Genomic DNA, 19,821 nt, shown 5'->3' on the forward strand with positions numbered 1-19,821 from the left:
TTTCATACGTTCAAACTTCTTAGGTCTACCAGAACGTTCTTTATCTTGTACATTGAAATTACGAGTTTTTAATTTTTGACCAGAGTTTCGAGGATTCGAACCGATTCAAATACTAGGAGGACCGTCCTGTCGCCCCGACCACTACGCCAATCAAGTCGGCTTTTCTAATTTCAGCAACCGTAAAAATCAGCCCGCCTATATCTTATTGCCTACTTTATCAGCTTCTTATTTTGATTTTCTTTTTCAGTTTTAAACTCTCGCAGAGCTAATGAAAATATGAGTTTTCCAGCAATTTATTTATTTTTTAATGAAGTAAATTGTATAATAAAAAAATTGATGGTTGTCATTACATTAGAATGTCCCGACAATGCTTATAGCATGACAAACCTGTTGGGAATTAAGATATTAATTCTCGATAGGTTTACAGTGCTCATAAAAGTGTTTCAGGGGATAGATTGCATAGCATGCAATAGAATAGATTTTAAGACAACTAAGCTAATAATTCATAATTATATAATGGAGAAATTGAGGCATGTTACTGAAGATTACTTGAAAGGAGTTTTGTTATTCGAGATCATGTTCCTTCACCCATCGGTGTATGTATTCCAATCATTTTCTTCACTTCATAAAGGCATTTTACAATTCTTGCAATATGTGGCAGAGAGTTGACATGCAAGAAGAGATTGCTGGTATTTTTTGCAACAATTTGTTTAGGTAACGTCAGTAGTAGACATCTGTAATAACAGTTTTAATTCATTTAAGCAGCTTATGATATTGATCATGTTGATTTTACCATATACACAGCAAGGATTTATGGGTATGAATATTGCGCTTTGGTGTCGATGTGAATGGTGTTCTGGAGTAACCTTTGACATTTTGAGTAAGCTTTCAAACGAAAAACAGTTCCAAATGACATTTTTAGTTAATTCGTGTAGTAGCAATGTTCCCTCATTTCGGATATTTCCCAGTGAGTTCGAAAAATATTTATTACATCAGGTCTGTCATTGCTTTTCAACTTATATTTACTTATAATCAAAAATTCTAAACTAATAAGTTTTGTCTTCCATTTTATTGGTCGTTCAAACAGTTTTTTGCCATTAACATGAAAATTGCTTGTTTTAAATCATTAAGTGAATATGTGATTGTAGCACTGGAGCCAAGTTTGGATACTTTTCAAGATTTCGAAGAAAGACTTTTAATAATAAGACAACATTTTACTATAATAGATTTTATTGTTACCAAAACAAGGAATATCCTTAATTATCCTTAACTGCTTCTGCTATATATCTTTTTATACGCATACACACACAGCACCAAACGATGTATCTGTCACAAAATATTGAGAATTTGGAAGGGTATCTTAAATGAGCGCATGCGATACAGTGTTTTAGTTATTTAATTTGCCGCCAGGTGGCTCGAGGTATAAATTTGGTAGCAAAGCTGAAAGTTGACACTTTCTGCTCTCAGAAGGCCATTCTAGAAAATAAGAAGGCGTAGAGTACGCGTGATTATATGTGGCGTAAATAATCAAACGGTTACTAGATATTTTGGACTTTTTTGGTAATTCTATACTTCCTATAGAAATCATCTGATTTATATACAAAGAATTGGAGCATTTTTTAATATAGTTGACAAAGCAAACTTAAAAAAACTTATAAACATACGTGTTAAATATTCTTATTTTGTTGACTGTGTTTATATGGTTTCTTTAGTTAAAATTATTTGTTTAAATCTTAAGACATCTCAGGTGTTGCATCCCTGGATGTCAGAAGTGACTTGTAGCTATAAATTTTAACATTTTACACAGGATGAGTACAAACCGAAATGTAGAAGAGCATTGCTTAACAGGAAAACGATTTCCAGTTGTTATCTAAATTGTAAGTCTTTTATAATGTTAATTATATGTAACTGATTTGTAAAATATAACAAGAATCCATTTTGGCATAGAAAAAGGGAAACATTAATCCAAATATGTCAGGAAACGTAAGTTGAACAGTGGAGTTTTTAAACCCCGTATATATGATAGATGTCATTTGACAAAGTCAGTTTTGTTAATAAAATTTATTTTAAAACTTTTATTGCATTATTATTTTTATTACTGCTATTATTATTAATAAAATATTTTAAATTTCCCTCAGTTACTCATATTGTCAGTTGCGCCCTCTGGTGCCAAATGGACGCTAAACTTGTTCACAGGTAATATATGGGAGATACACTTCTAATTCCTCTGTATTTTGTAGTATCTGTTTAGAAATTCTAAGAGCTCTCAGAAAATTAGGTCATCCTAAAATAGTCCTACAAATATTGTTCACTAATCAGTCCTGAGACATCGTTCATTCAAATATAATGTTTAATAACTAGTAATCAGCTACCCGAACCAACATAGTTTTTTTTTAAACAAATTTGATTTACACATAAAATTAATATGGATTGATAATAGCTTAAAATTAGATTTCTTTTTTACAAAAATAATAACTACTTATCTATAAGTCCGTAATACATAAATAGGCACAAAATATTATCACAATAATGTAAGGATTTCGTAATACAATTCGTATTATGATGTAACTTGTATACCATTAAGATTTATTTTACTATAATATCTCATAAACCTCATAAAGTCTGATAAATATGTTGTCGTTTTAATAGCTCATTAGTTATTTTATATTGTCGGTTTATTTTCGCGAAAGTATTTACAGATGTTACAGTTGTAAATCGATAAACTGTTTTAAATATTTTATATATTTCCTTCCTTCTTTTGTCCTTTCAAATCTTAGTAGGCTATTCTTACAACTCTTATAATGAAAAAATAAAAGTAAATAAAAACAATTTTAAAATCAGTGTAAGATGCTAATCACCCAATTAATTTTAAAGTAATATTTTTATACTGTTAACTACAACTTAATATATTGCAATTTACTGTAATAACTTATTCCAATTTTCTTAAATTTTAAAATGTGCATTCGCCATTCTGTCATGGATACATATTCTTGAAATAATAAAATTATTAATTAAAAAGACCAAAAAATATTCATTATTTTATTTGTTAATACTATCTCTATGTAGTAACATTGAAATATTTCATAAAATTAAAATAATACATATAAATTTATTTCTATTTTTATGCAACGCATAAAACTGTTGGTGTTGCAGTTGCCTATAACTTGCAGTGTGTTTAAATCATTATCAAAGCCCCACGCTATAGCCTATTTGCCGTCTAAATTCTTCATTTGATATAAAGGTGTATGTTTCAAAGAAATCTATTTTTGTCCTGCATTTTTTCATGTTAGAATGGTATACAGTATTTATATGGGTTTCTGATGCGATGACTTATATTATGTTAAAAGCTTGGAAGGTATTTTAAATTTATTTCGTATTTGCGCAATGGCTTGACATTTAGGGCCGTCGGGCCAGACATGGCAACGCCGCAGCGATTCCTCGCACACAGACAGCTGTCTGACATTCATCCGAGGTAAAACAGACCGTGAACGTTACCGACTTCGAAAAAAACAATCGAAATGTTAGTAATGGTGCGTTGTGCGGGGTGTTAGTGGGATTAGTGCGTTTCTTAGTGTTCTTTTTGCGGTGTCGATATTTTGTACTGTTAGAAACATGAGTGACTTAGGGATCGACGTCTCCAGCTTGCCGGAGGATGTGCGAGAGAAGCTGGCCGAGCTGGATCTGGAGCTATCTGAAGGTGGGCACGCAGTTTTCCGATCCAAGTCGTCGTCTGATCAATAAAACCGGCATTGTTTAGTGTATATGCGGTATTGTTTACAAAGGGTCCACTTATTTTGACAAAGAAAACCTTGAACATTGACAGGACTGTCAATGTGAGTGGCTTGTTTACATCCGAGGGTGTCTTGATGGGGGTTGAGATGCCTCTCTAACCTGTAGTTAAATATTATAATTAGCACCCTTTTTTTAGTGATCATTTTAAACGAATCTTGTATATATTTTTTCACTCTATTTTCTTGGTAATATTGTTTGTTGCTTTTTGGGATAAATAATTGACCATTTTTTAAAATATTGTTAATATTTCTTCTATTATTTTACAATAAATACTATTATTCTCTTTGTTAATGATATTTTCGTTCCTAAATTATAGGGTACAACAATAAATTTCGTAATTTTTACATAATCGAGAGCCGAAAAAACACTGTTTGCTCTTGTGTTATCCAATCACCTGCTAATAAAAAAGCGTGGTCATTTGTTACTCAGAAATAATTTATGACTCACGCACGTATCAAGTAGGCTCTTAAGATCAGGTCGTTGGTCTAGTTGGCTGGATATAAAAAAAATAGTTCGGACAGTTTTTAAATCGAACTGGGTGTAAAAGCACGAAAAAGAAGAAAGGACGCGCTTTATGTTCTGCATTTAAATATGGTAATCGATTACTGTTTTTTGTAGCCGGTAGTTTGTCACAGTTTTCGCAGTACTGATTTTAATTAAATATCAATTGTTTTACTTAAAAGTTAAAATAATTTTCAAATATCGCAACGGCACAGCGAAAAAACTTAGTATTTCAGGCGATTTATTCGAAATTGAATGGCGTTGGTTAGAGCGAATTACGTATAATGGTTTTTCATTGTTTGGTGAATAATTTTTGTCGGCGTTGTGAGACAAAATCGTTGTACCTGAAACAGATTTATTATTATCCGAAACATATTCATCTGCTTTTTTGGTAAACCATTCGTGTCTTGAAAATGTTATTGACTTTTCCTTATAAAGTGAAAAAGTAAATTTTACAATGAATGTATTATGTTTAGATTTATTTATTTAGTAAATATTTATTTCCTCTTAAATGATTTCGGTTATTTCGTTTTTTTTAATTGAAATATTTTTACTATTTTTGATACACGATAGATAATTGAGAATTTTAAATAGTTGTACTATATCAATGATTGCACTCTTTTTATCTATCCTTATATATAAATATGCAGTATGCAGCAGCAATACCAGTGTGTAGAATAATTGTTATAACATAAATAACAAATATTTTTCAAGCATTACTCTTGGAAACTGAAAATTCAAATAAAATTTGAATGCCCTAATATCCCTTGGTTGGACGCCTCAACGACTTTCCTTGATCTAAGCAATTTTACCCTCGTTTCATTCAATCCCAATCACGACACTTTTCTTCACTGGTCGTAACTATATATTTTTAATGAAGGGTTTTTTGTCTTGTCTGGTCACGGAGTAACGATTCGATTGTCTTCTGATATTTGTGTGTACTTGATTAATTTATCATCACATTTTATGTTTTTTGAGTAATTATCAATTTTAACTTTGAGTGGTGAAGTGAAAATTATGAGAGTTAAATACATATCAATATTATAGATCCAAGGCGCTATTCTTTTAATCTTTTTTATTAATATTGGAGTAATTATCTTGTAAAATACTTTTGTTTTCAATTTTTAATGTTACTATTTTTGGTGTTTTTACTGTTGTTACACATAGCGCGTCAGTGTTTGTAAGTGGATCATGATAGTTGGCTATGGAATCTTGTGAATCACATAACAGTTTGAATGCATTTGGTATGATCCAAAGCAAGTATAGAGATAGAAGCAAAATTTGGTATTTTCTTGGATTTCAAAAGGCGAGGGATGTCCAACGCCCAACCATTGCCAAACAAACATTCAAGAAAGGTTGTGATTAACATTGTACACTTTTTCTGAGTTTTAAAGTTTCAAAGATTCTCAAACCTTACGTGTACACCCAATGGTTATATATGCTTATTAGATTCATAATTTACAAATTAATTTTCTACTATTGTTCTAGCAGTGTGAGTGTGGGTAGTAAAATTAAATTAGACTTCTTGAACTATAGTTAAGAGTAACGCGTATATTCTATACAAATTCGTATGGTTTAATATTCTGATTTTCTGCTGTATTGCTTGCGTTTTCATCTTGCGGTTCTTCGTTGATTGCATAGCGATGAGCATTGGTAGTTAACCGCAGAACTTTGTTTTAGCAGCGTTGTATTACTAGCCGGTTTGATGTTCAATGTGCAATGTGTATATGTGCATATCATAAGCCCAAAGGGGCTTAGTTGACTGTGACAAACCAGTCTCTTTGATCTGAGTATCGTTGATTATATCAAAAGAAGTGTCTTTCTCATTATTGACGTTTGATTACATTTGACGTTGGACTTTGTTATCTGGTCAGCTATACTATTGATATTTCTGCTACTTTATATTGCATTGTAACTGTTCTTGATCGGTAGTCATTGTTCTGTTTCTTATTATTCTGTTATTACCTTTTTATTTCATAGGAAATTCGAAAAAAGTTCTCTTCACACTCTACATTCAGATATGGATACCAAAAAATGTTCAATTCTGGAGAGGATTGTAATTGATTGATAGATAAATTTGGAAAAATGAATAATCGATTTTTTTGTCTCTCAGTCGTCAGTCAGTCTTCATTTTTGCATATGCCAAGCCTTATTTAATTAATTTTTAATCGCATTATGTCCGTTATATTCCCGAATAAGTTTTAGATTTATATAAATATATCGATGAATAATACATCGATGACGAGATAACGTATAAAATCTATTGTTGTTATGCAGAAGTTGCGGCTTCGTTTATCTATGTGTTTGAAGTCTGTCGACTGTCACAGGGGGGCTTTACAGATAACGTTGGTAACGTGTGTACAATGGACACCGGCAAACTTTTTCACGCTGGTTAATTAGACATTCACGCAGGAACCTAACGGTAAGGCGGGCGTGGTTCGCTTGGATATAGGCACGGTGGTGTGAGCCGGTGATATATCTTGAATAACTTCGATTCAACTGGGAAACAAAAGGGTAAAAGTTAGATATTTTACAGGGTGTGCATTTTTAAAAAATTAATTACATCTTACATTTTACAAATTAATTTATTACTACTGCTCTGTTGTACTTGCTTAATACACAAGCAAGGCAAGTACTGGATTAATACATCAGTACCTAACAGCTCAGTTTTCTCAGGGCATTTCATAGATTCCTTACACATGAGTTGATAGAAAAAATATTTTTTTTTTTGATTTTTTAAACCATCTTTTTGACGAGAAAACAGATATATATATATATATATATATATATATATATATATATATATATATATATATATATATTCGTGGTAGTTATATATGTTACTTTTTTTAAAATTCGTTACATTTTATATTAGATATGCTTAGTACAATCTTAATTTACAAATACAAGTAAGACGGGATAAGTACATCAGTATGTATTACCTAAATTAAATAGTAAATCAATTTGATTTCGAGGTTATCGTGCAGTTATTCATTGGGCCAATCTCTGTGAGTTTTGGTCCTGTTGAGAGTATCTTTTGACTAACCAGTACAGTTGATTGATTTAATGTATGTTGATTTTATTTTAATTGAAATTTATCACTCCAACAAGAAATGCCTTATACACACTACATTATTCTAATAATGTATTACTACCAATAATATGGCATTGCGTAAGCCACCGTTCATATTCGCAACGCAAGACACGCAGTGGCAAATTTCGTGACATTAATACTTGGTTTGGACGCAGGTTGAAAAGGGTCCCGATGATAGTTCCATACAAACACCTCCATATGGTTAAAAGAGGGGTAAACTACACAGAAATGGAAACAGCTGTCCCAGTGGTCTCGCCATTTACAATGGGTGGGGTTTTTAGTTATATTCAGCCTGTTATTAGTATTGTAATTTATCTTCAGACATCTATATATATATATATATATATATATATATATATATATATATATATATATATATATATATATATATATATATATAAAAGGAGACATTTTAAAATAATGTAATTCGTATTAAATATATTCCTTTACCTGAGATCAAAACAAGAATGATTAGAATAAAATATTAACTCAAATAATTATAATTTGATAAATTAATACATAATACATATACACATTTTACTCTACTTGGTGATTCCACAATATGCCCTATAGGCGGCAATAAGTATTTCTTATGTCTATATTATATATACATGGCATGTAGAAAATCACTTCATTAAGCAATCTCCTGTATAAAATATTATCTTAATAATTAGTCTTATTCTAAAGTCTATATATGTCCAGTAATCAGATCAGGAGGTGTTAAATGTTTTAGTCTACGCACTTCACTATCACGTCGCATATTTATCTGTTTAGCGAGTACGTTGGGATGCACTGACATTCTTTCGAAGTACTTCACACAAACACGTTGAATTACACTCGTTATAGGTTCTAGATGAATATCGCGCACTTTATTTTGGTGCCATTGAATGATGGATATATTAGATTTGTTAGCGGTACCCCATATTTGTTATCTAATGATAACTTGGATTTGCGCCCGATGGAGTCAATACATTTGATATGATTTAAGTCCAAGTTGTTTTCGTTTAGTGAGTATGTGCTTCTTCCAGGTTAGGCGTCGATCTAAGTGCATACCAAGATATTTAACATGGTGGGTATTTACTGGTGGACATGTTCTTTTACGCAGGATTAACGTTACATGGGTGGATTTTGTTTCATTAGCTTCAATGCGCCATGTCTTCACCATAATTGTATTTGCTCCAGGTGGGTTTGTAGGTTTTTTGTTGTTGTGACTGTATCTTCATGGGATGGATGGTATGTTGGCACGTAGTAATTTTTGTGGTGGGCAGATCGGCTGTATACAGAAGATACAGTACTGGACCCAGTACACTACCTTGCGGAACTCTTGAATATATGGGATATAATTCGGTATGTTCATCGCCTTGATTTACAATAAAATGTCTATCAGTGAGATACGATTTTAGAAACGGATAGTCCGGATGAGGGAGAAGTTTTTTTAATTTAACCTGCAGCCCGTACAGTCGTACTTTGTCGAAAGCCTGAGAAATATTTAGGAATGCAGTCGAACATTATCTTTTGGCATTTAGGTCAGTGATTTTGTTTACAAGTCTATGTACTTGTTCTATAGTTCCATGCTTATTCCGAAACCCAAACTGATGTTCTGTAATATTTTTTCTTTTTTCTATTATATAGTTTAACTTCTTTATGTATAGTTTCTCGAAAACTTTCGAGATTATCAGTAATAAACTTATAGGCCGGTAGGAGGTCACCTCTTTTGGTATTTTTCCTATATATACATAAACATAATATTTGATAATGGAACCCTTATATTTTTATTGCCTTTAGACATTTTGGAAGCCTTGAAAACGTATCATCTCTATTTTGTCTAATGGGATATATAATCTACTGTAACTCTGGCTCTATGTTTGGATCATTGTTATATTAATATTTCCAAACCAAAGTCCAGTTAATTGTTTACTCAAAATCATGCGAAATCCATTTCTAGCTATATAAAATTCAACCTTTTGTGTTTTCTATACATTTTATTGTATTTAATCCAAACAATTTAAAATTGATTTGATTCACTCACAACATTTATTTCCATTAATGGGAATTCCAATTTATGTGGCGTGCTTACAATCTCGACTGTTATTTGAAATCAAGGATTTTTTTAGCTAGTATAGCATATAGTATTGTTCACAAAAGCGTTCTAATCTATTTAACATCAATTTTGATAAGATTTCAGGTATTTATATCAGAAAATAACCAAATATTAACTAAATATGTTCTGTTTACACTATCAGTAGATGGAATGGGGGTTGTTTTTTATATTTTGGTTTGTAGCTAGATAATCTGGGCATTGAAACAAATCTATTTGCAAAAAAAACCTTTTTTTATGAAATGGCTTGGCTACATACAACTGCTATACGTTTATTTTTCTATAAAACGACAATCCCAATATAAATAATTGCCAAAAGTGTATATATAACAGGTAGTGTATATAAGAGTGCAGTATTTAGAACACAGTCTCTGTTATTCTTATTTTAACTAAATTATTTGCGCTGCACTGCTGCTGCATGCTGATCAAGAATTAGTTATTGAAAAAGTCGTCTCTAGATGTTCCACAACCATTGTTTATATATTGAAGTCCGCATAGTTTGGTCACCGGAGATTTCTCTAATTTCACTTTTCTTTTGGCTGAATTTTAAAAGTACCGTTTCGCTTCAATTATGCAGTTTCGGAATACAATTCGACAGTTTTAGTACAAAAATATATTACTCTTTGTTTCACCGTATAATTGATCTGCAAGGATTATTAAATTATTATTATTAAGTATTAAATATTGATTTTTTTACTCTAGGTTCCAGATTTTTTCATATTTCCAGAGCATTTATATTATTTATTTTTGAGGTAATTGCTGTTCTTAATATAGTTAATTTATTCCACAGTTTAGAAAGGTTCGGCCTTTGGTATTAGGAATAGTGTCAAAATAGGATTTAACATGATTTAACGTTATTGCCCTTTTTAATATTTTTTGAAGATAGTAGTACTCTCATATCTTTCAACATCGAAATCCCTTATTATTAAGTACTACGCCTGATAAATTGTATAAAACTGTTCAAACCCCGTAGCATAAAAAATAAATTAATATACTAACATAAAGAACAATTAGCTACGATACAAATTATTTTGTTCTATTGGTCTTTGTAACGGTAATATTTTTTTATTTGTTGATTTTCTTGAAATCGATCTATAAGAATATTTCGCGCTTGTTAAAAATGGTGTAGTCATCGTTAGCACTACAGTCATTAAATTTGATTTTTTAGTATTAATAGAGAAGGCCAAACCAACTAAGTAATTAGTGCTAAGTACCACTTATTAATGTTTTTAATAATATAAATGACTGTTTATAAAAAACTCAAAAAGGTATGTGTATTTTTTTCGAAAAATAACGTTAGAAATTAGGCAATGTTTTTAGTTATAGCTTTTGATTATTTTTGCTAAGAATTGTCAAATGTTTTTTTTTACATATTGAATGAATGTGAATTAATTTTGAAGGATTCGAAACAGTTATTTTAACTTATATTGTTTGCAATGATACAAATTATATGCAAATGATACATGAATGGTTGTGTTTGCTAAAATGTAAATAACATGCTTTTTTTCTTGGAAGTTATTAAATTACGCGTTATTAATATTCTTCAGTGATTTATTATCTTTATTTACTTGTTCATATTCAAAGAGAAATCAGCTACTGCTATAGGAAACTTACAGATAATAGAATTGGAAAAGTATGATTATTGGTCTAGACAATTTAAAAGTGTTGATTTTGATACAACTGAGAGAATATCCGGTAAAATGAAAACGTTCAAAAATCAAGAACTGGAAGTTTACTCGTATTTTCGTTGAAGTTTTAGATATTGGTAAAGTCTTGAATGACAGCATTGATACATTTAGCAAACAAGAAGAAAAGTAGTCAAATATAATCAAAAGCGTTATAAAGTGTTAGTGGTAAATGACTTTGAAGACAGGTATCGAAACGTTAACATAATTATCTATGTCACACTCATCTTAATTCTTATATCTCAAATTTGTATATTTATTTCTGCTCCCTAAGTATACTACTTAATGCCCCCTTTATTATTATATAATCCATAGTATTTTTGATAGTTGATAATAATTTGGTTTAAATATGTTGATTTTAACATGAAAAGTAGTAGAAATTTACTAAAAAGTTGTGTTGGGGTGTTGCCCACCGAGAAAGATATCGATATTGCGTTATATGGATATTTTGAAAAATAAATAAATATAATTTTAAAGGTTATATTTAATTTATTTTGAAAAATTATCGAAAAATATCGGGTAAAAAAACTTCGATATACCGTCCAAAAATATGGATATTTTTTTGCAGAAAATATCGTTATATCGATATTTTTTCTGCATCCCTATAAAAAGTACTACGATTCTTCTCCATGACTATAAACTGTATAGTTTTACATCCTTTAAAATGTAATTAATAACCTTGTATACTCAACATAATATTTATTGAACGATATTTTTTAATGAGTTGGGGCAGTAATGTTAAAAAAAATTTAACCAAAAGACGTTTACTTTGATTTATTGAGCCATTTAAACAAAAGATTGAAAAGCATAAGACCAAATCAATCTTCACCAACACAAAAACATCAATCTTAAAACCTAACACATACGAAAAACCTACATCCCCCCATTGTACAAGTAAATATGTTAATATAATATTTTAGGTAAATATATTTTGTTTTATATTAAAATATGCGATATAGCCAACGAGGACTGATTTTGAGTATGATGTAAGTTATTCAACGGAGTTTTTATAAATTCGACAAAGATTGATTTGCAACACACGCAGATTTATCTGTTCCGAGAGTTATAATAGCCCACTCAATAGGTACGTTGACTGAAGAAATAAGTGCTTTAAATGTTTGACTACCATAAATTTCAAGCAGCATTCTACAATTGTTTAAAAATGGACAAACGTGGAATGATTATTTTTTCTTGTTCGCAACTAAAATAAATCACTTGGTAAGAAATTTGCATTGCGTTTTAGTGGAAAGTGTTTAGTATTATTGGGAATATAGATCTGGGTAAGTATATTGCATTTGTTATCAGAATATTTTTTTGCGTTTTAGTTTTAACATCTGTGTAAAGTTTAATACCAAGTTGTTTGACAATTTGGATATATAAATATGTACTGATAGGGATTGCTAGATTAACTGTACGATATCTATATACAACTGCGTGTTTAACTGAGTTAGTTGTTAAAATAATTTTACAATCGACAAGTTTCTAGGTAGTAAACTGGCATGAAACGACAGGAAAACATAATTGGTATAATAAATAGTTCTGAAAATATTTAATGATATTTTAGGGTATTTACCATTATTTACAAATATATTATTCTGCAGAAAATAAAAGTATACTGGAAGTCTCATTTTTTCCTATTTTAAGATTTAAATTTTCATCAAAACTCCGGGATTACCGGACGTCAGTAAATAGTTATCAAACAATGAAATGCAGATAAAATGATCGAATGATAAAAAAACCCAGGAATTGTCGATTGTCAAACTAATATATTTTCCAGACCAAGAGTCTTTTTTTCATTTAATTTTAAATTCTTTTTAACTGCAGCGGAATCTCGTGTGTATAGTCTATTCAAAGTTATTTTGTACATACGTCATGAAAATTTGTGACGTCAAAATGTCGCTATGTCGACATACAACAAAATTTTAATCTAAATAAAATACCTTTTGTATACGTCTGACAACCGGACGACTTTGACGCTTTCATTCGTTTACATTTTCGAACTAATCAGACAGCATTATGTCTCTTTTTAACTAGAATAAAATGAGAAGGGACACATTGTCTGATGTACAAATTGCGGCAGGCAATACATTAAACCTCTTAATGACGTAAGTGAAAAAAAAAATTTAGAATAGACTATAAGTAATTTCGTAAGTATTTCAGTGTTTTACGTAATTTTAAGGCATTCAGATTTTTCAACAATAAATATTATAATTATTATTCATTATTTATTTAAATATTAATTTAATTAATCATAAAGAATTTAGAACTTGGTTATCAGAATATTATAATTATTTTTCGGCTTTTTTAATATCAATGTAACGCAAATTAGTTGATAGTTAACCTCTTATATGATTCATATTAGAATTATTTTCGTGTTTTTGCAATGTAAATAGATGTTATCTATTTTTAAAAGTTGCCAATGTTTGATAGGTTTGTTTTTTTGTGGTATGTTTCAAATCCAAGCGAGATTCAGGAATCTAACTAATATGTTTCATGAATTGTACAAAATTAACACCTAATTGGTGTATGAAATCCAATGTTTGAAGCTCATGTATATATTTTTTTTATAAAATATTTATTATATGGGGTTAGTACAATGTTAATTATAAATTAATTTATTACTATTTTTCATTTGTAGTTGGATTAATGCACAAGCAAGGCGAGTACGAGATATATACATCAATATGTATTCATCAATTATAAAATTATAATAACTTAAGCTATAGTTTACACTAAATGTATACACTATATATAATTTCGCATGGTTTGATTCGTTTCAGACATCCTGCGCGCTGTGGAGCAATTGTATTACTTCCACGTTAGTATGATTTAGTAATATTCTTTCATGTTTCAAGACGAAATCTTGGATAACTTCGCAAATCCATTTGATTTCCAGGTCACCGTGCAGTTATTCGTCGGTTACGTAGCAGTAGGCATTGATAATCAATCGAAGAACCTTATTTTGACAGCGTTGGATGACTAGTTGATTTAAATTTTTAGTACAACCCCATATTTGCACCCCATAGCTCCAAATTGGCTTTATAATTGTCTTATAGAATACTTGTTTTATTTTGGTTCTAATGTGTTTTGCTTTTTGTCTAACATGATGTTTCCAACTTAATCTACAGTCAAGATGGATTCCGAGGTATTTAGCTGATTCTGCTTGAGGAATCGGGCATCCATTGAGTGATATAATTAAGTTTTTATTATTTCGCCGCAATGCAAAATTAACGTGGATAGATTTGGAACTATTAAGTTGAATTTTCCAATATTTCGTCCATTTGTAGATTTTATTGACTGCCACTTGTACTTTTTCTACTGCCCTAGTCAAAAATATGTCGTTTGCCATGCCATAACTATATAGAAACATTTTTTAAAATTAAACATAGATTTAGCTATTATTGTTAAGTAGTTATAAGCGATTGATTTATATAACATTTTATTTTTATTTTATATGTTTACATGTTTATTTAAACATAGATTTAGAATGTATTAGTAGTATATTGCGGTGAACTATTAAAGTGCCTATTACCATTTTAATGGTTAATTAATGTTAATGGTGCTGTTGAGAAGGTCTTATATAATGTAATGATCCCAATGTTTATTTGAGATGATAATTAAGACTATAATGGCCGTTTTATACAGTGTACTTTCGTTGTTAACTTCTTTTTTCCTATTTAAGCGTCTATCTGTTACTAGTACCTGATGTTAAAACATCTTTTGGTATCATATCCGTAATTAGTAATGGATATTGTCGGATTTTACGTCACATCAGACAGGTCACGATTCATATACAGAAACAAGTAGTAATCAGAAGGAGCAAGGTGTGGAGAATAAGGAAAGAAATCTAGGTATATAACTAGGACGGTCCATCGGTCCTAACTCAGTCTCTGGTGAAATAATGTTTATACATGTCACTGCTGAATTTTTTAATATATGCACCTCACTACACAACACTACACAAGATCAGATGGTTTGATTCTTTTGACCCTGTGTCCTGTTCTGGTGTTATCCAAAAGTTGTAATATTTCCATATTAGTATGAGAATGGAGTCTTTCCACATGCCCTCATGCAATCTTGGTTTCTTGACTGACTGTGGGTATCTGAAGATCTCGATGTAGTTAATCAATCCTATAGTATTTGGGTGCACCCACAATACCTCTCAGGACTTTGTTCTGAAAAATTTGTGTTTTGTTAATGTTACTGTTTGCAGAACATCCCCATAATTGAGCTCCGTATGTCCATATAGGTTTCAATATTTGCTTATATAATAGCAATTTATTATGTACTGATAATTGTGATTTTCTTCCAATTAGCCCATACATTTTCCTATATTTCAATTCCAGTTTTTTTTCTTCTTTATATGTTTCTTCCAGCGAAGTTTTGCATCGAGATTCATTCCGAGATATTTAGCGTTGTTGTTATATGGAATGATAGTATTATTTTATTGGTGCTTGTACTGTCTGTTTATAGGTGAACTGCACATGTGCAGATTTACTTTCATTAATTCTTATTTTTCAAGCTTGTGTCCAATTGTCATATTGTCACTAGCCTGTTGTAATTTTCGTGAGGTTTCTTCACTATTGTCTCCGACAACTAAAATCGCAGTATCATCAGCAAATGTAGCCATCGTGATATTTTCCATTTGTGGTATATCACAAGTGTAAAGTAGATAAAGCATTGGTCCCAGTAAACTTCCTTGTCAACTTAATATAAGCATTCAGAATTTTAAAGACAATCTGCCCGTGGGCAATAGGTATTATTATATGATTTCAGTTATATAATATAATTATCCTGACATGTAGTAGATCACTTTAGTAAGTTATCTACTGTACCACTTATAATCTAAATCTTATTCTAGATACTATTCTGACATATTTTAAAGTCTATCCTAACTTATTCTAAAAGCTATTCTAGCTTATTTACTCTACGTGTCTATTAATCAGTTCGTATGGCAGTTTGCGTTTGAGCCTTCACTGTCATCGCGCACCTTTGACTAATTGGCGAGTGCATTGGGATACACTAATAGTCTTTCAGAGTACTTCTCACTAACACTGCGGATCACACTCGTTATGGGTTTTATGGAGATATCGCGCTGAATCAGTTTGTCGGTCACGTAATATGGGGCATCGACGATGACTTGCAACACTTTATTCTGGAATCTCTGGAGGATATCTATATTAGATTTGCTAGTACACCACATTTCAATACTGTAGGTCCAAATAGACTTTATAGTATTAGCTTATAATACAGAAAAACCTTATTATCTAATGATAATTTAAATTTACGCCAATACGTTTGGTTTAGTTTAAGCCCAAGCTGTTTGCGTTTTGTAACTATATATTTTTTCCATGTCAAACGTCTATCTAAGTGCATTCTCAGATGTTTAACGTTGTCTGCTTGCGGAAGTTCATGATTATTTTGATGGAAATAGAGAGATATACATTTATAGAAAATCAAATTAATAGAAAATATTTGGAGGCCTAAAATGGTCGATATTAATAGTTGACAGATTTATAGTATTGTTTACGACACTATAAAAGTTTTTAAAACATTTTCCTTGTCTCTATTGATTCAAGTTCAGGCTTTTAAAGCTAGCTCTGGAAAAATATAAATAGAATTATTACGTATGCCCACTGGTAATTGTACGTACCGCACGTTGTAGCTTCTGCATCTCTTCTAAAGATCGATTCGCGGTATCGTGTATTTATATATATAATGGGAAAATCTATTAATGGTCCCTGTGCTTGATGCTGGTAAATCAATAGTACATTTTTGGCCTTTGAAGTGGAAGCTTTTAAGAGAGCTCGCTGTTCCCTAGGGAAGGCAGTTCGAAGTTCGAAAGGCAAAATCACTGCTTGATTGCATTTGTTCGCTCTTGCTGCTATTGATTAGATTGATAAAACGGCAAAGGATTTATTGGTCATTGATCTGGACAAATTGTTATTAATTGCGTTTTAACGAGTATAGAGTTGTTCTATGATTATATAAGTTTCAAGTTTAATATCATTTAAGGTATTTCGATAGAGTATGGCATGACGGTGTTGTTCACACACTCTGAGGTATTAAAATCTTACATTACAGCGAGATGGTTTAGAGTTAAAAAAGAGGAAGTCTACTCTACAATAAAAGAAGGAATAAAAGACTAGGAAGTGAATTGGAGAAAATTCCTTACTTATTCTACACATGTGATATACCCCAAATGGAAACTGTCATGATGGCTACATTTGTTGATAATACTGCGATTCTTGCTGTCGAAGAAAATAGCGAAGAAGCTACACCAAAATTACAACAGGCAAGTGACAATATAAATAATTGGAAAAACCTGAAAAATAAAAATTAACCAAAGTAAATATGTGCATGTGTAGTTCACGTATAGTCAGACCGCACAAGCACCAATAACAAATAATAATATTATTCCATATAGTAATAAAGCTAAATATCTCGGAAAAGAGAAGGAACTGGAGTTAAAATATAGGAAAATGTATTTGTTAATTACAAGTATTGAAACCTATATAGCCTATATAACCTATATAGAAACCTATATAGAAATATGGAATTCAAATATGTGGATATTCTGCGAAAAGAACAACACATGTTTTACAGAACAAAGTCTTGAGAAGTGACAGGTCAATTGAAAAGTCCTGCCTACCATAGTAAAACACATTTTTTTGGCAAAATTAGTTTTTTTTATTCAACATAATTCCCTTCAAGGGCGATACACTTATTATAGCGACCCTCCATCTTTTCGATATCGTTTTTGTAGTACGATTTGACCTTTGTTTCAACTCTTGAAGGGAATTATGCTGAATAAGAAAAAACTAATTTTGTCAAAAATATGTGTTTTACTATGGTTAGCCGGGGACTTCTCAATTGACCTGTTAATTTATAATTGATAGTTATTATATATACCGGAAATAATGTAGAATAGACATTTGTTTTAAAATTACATTTATTATTACTAAGATTTTGGTATAAATAAGAGCACAGATAAAAAATCGTCATGTTATTTCAAAGACCAATTGCAAGCGTTCCGAAACATTGATGTCATTGCGCGTTTCCTAACTATGGTTTTCACATTGCATCGTTTGAGTACATTTAAAATTTGTGGTGAGATTTGCTTTTCTTTAGATTATTTATCTTATATTTCATAGTTATGTAATTGTTTTTTGGGCTACCAATTGTAGGACAAATTAGAACATCAACAAAAATAACACATATTTGATTGCATTCTTTGTATCAAACTATGACTGTTATTTGATTGGATATCGAAATATGAATACTTCTGAGTAAGCGTTGCTTATTTAAAGATAATTTTAAAATGCAGATTAAAATACAATTGACCGGGCTATCAAAATGTTAATTTTTCATGAGGTGATAGTAACTACAGTACAAAAATGTTTAAATTATATACTAATAGAAGTTTGACTTTCTTTTAACTTATATTTGGATAGAAAGTATTGATAGATCCAGTACCAAAATACCGTTTGATATCTGACGAAAAGAAGATTTTATGTTAATCATAATAATTTTTTTTTGTAACATCTTTATTAGATACGCTTAGTACAATCTTAATTTACAATTAATTTATTACTACTTTTCTTATGTACTTGGATTAAATAACAAGCAAGACGAGTGCGAGAAAATACATCAGTATGTATGTATTCCTCAGTTATAAAATTATAATTGTTTATTAGTTATTAACTTATAGCTATAATTTACACTAATAATACACAATAAATGTTCACACAAGTTCGTATGGTTTTGTTCGTTTCAATCTCCTGACATCCTGCGCGCTGTCCAGCAGTTGTATTGCTTCCACGTTAGTATGACTTAGTAATCTTCTTTCGTGTTTCAAGGCGAAATCTTGGATAACTTCGCAAATCCAGTTGATTTCCAGGTCATCGTGCAATTCTTCGTTGGTTACGTAGCGATAGGCATTGGTAATTAATCGAAGAACCTTATTTTGACAGCGTTGGATGACTAGTTGATTTTAATTTTTAGTGCCTCATTTAGGTCCAAATTGGCTTTGTAATTGTATTATAGATCAACCTCTTCGATTTTAGATCAAGTTGAGAGTATCTTCCGACTAACCAGTATAGTTGTTTTATTTTAGTTCTAATGTGTTTTGCTTTTTGTCTAACGTGATGCTTCCAATATCATAATAAATGAAGCACAATATGTAATGTTAAAAGAACAGGGCCATGAATGTATATATGTATATTCTACACACAGACTTCAGCATATCGATTTTAATTGCATTCCTTGCTTTTATTGAAATAATTGAGAGTTCCATGTTATTTTTGCATATCGTAAAGATTCGATGAGGAAACAATAAAAGTATTTTTTAGTGCCATGCAAGATATATTATTGAGTAATTTTAAAGAAAAATTGATGTTTGGGTTTTTATATATTGATAAATAGATTATATTTGTTACCCTACATGTTTTTTATTTTCTCTTCTACCTTTTAAAATTAAATATGTCCAGAAAAGATTAAATAACTTAGGCATAATATATAAACTTAAAATAATAGATATTAAATTTAGTTAAATTTGAACTTGAGTTTCAATTGAGATTTTAGGTTAATTTCTGAAATCGACAATATATATTAAACTCTTCCAGTTTGGGAGTAATTTACAAGAACTATAA

General features: G+C 30.6%; 1 long non-coding RNA gene across 1 annotated transcript in view; it reads left to right on the plus strand.

Moving 5' to 3' along the window:
* The first annotated feature begins 3,559 nt into the window (after window positions 1-3,559).
* LOC143197924 (uncharacterized) overlaps window positions 3,560-19,821 on the plus strand; it is a 99,017-nt gene continuing 82,755 nt past the window's right edge. The window contains exon 1 of the long non-coding RNA XR_013006113.1: window positions 3,560-3,697. This is a non-coding gene — a long non-coding RNA (uncharacterized LOC143197924). The remainder of the gene's footprint in view (window positions 3,698-19,821) is intronic.

Source organism: Rhynchophorus ferrugineus, unplaced genomic scaffold, assembly GCF_030347505.1.
Source record: "Rhynchophorus ferrugineus isolate W39M unplaced genomic scaffold, kcgeb_rfMv2 rfM6, whole genome shotgun sequence".
Classification (NCBI taxonomy): domain Eukaryota; kingdom Metazoa; phylum Arthropoda; class Insecta; order Coleoptera; family Curculionidae; genus Rhynchophorus; species Rhynchophorus ferrugineus.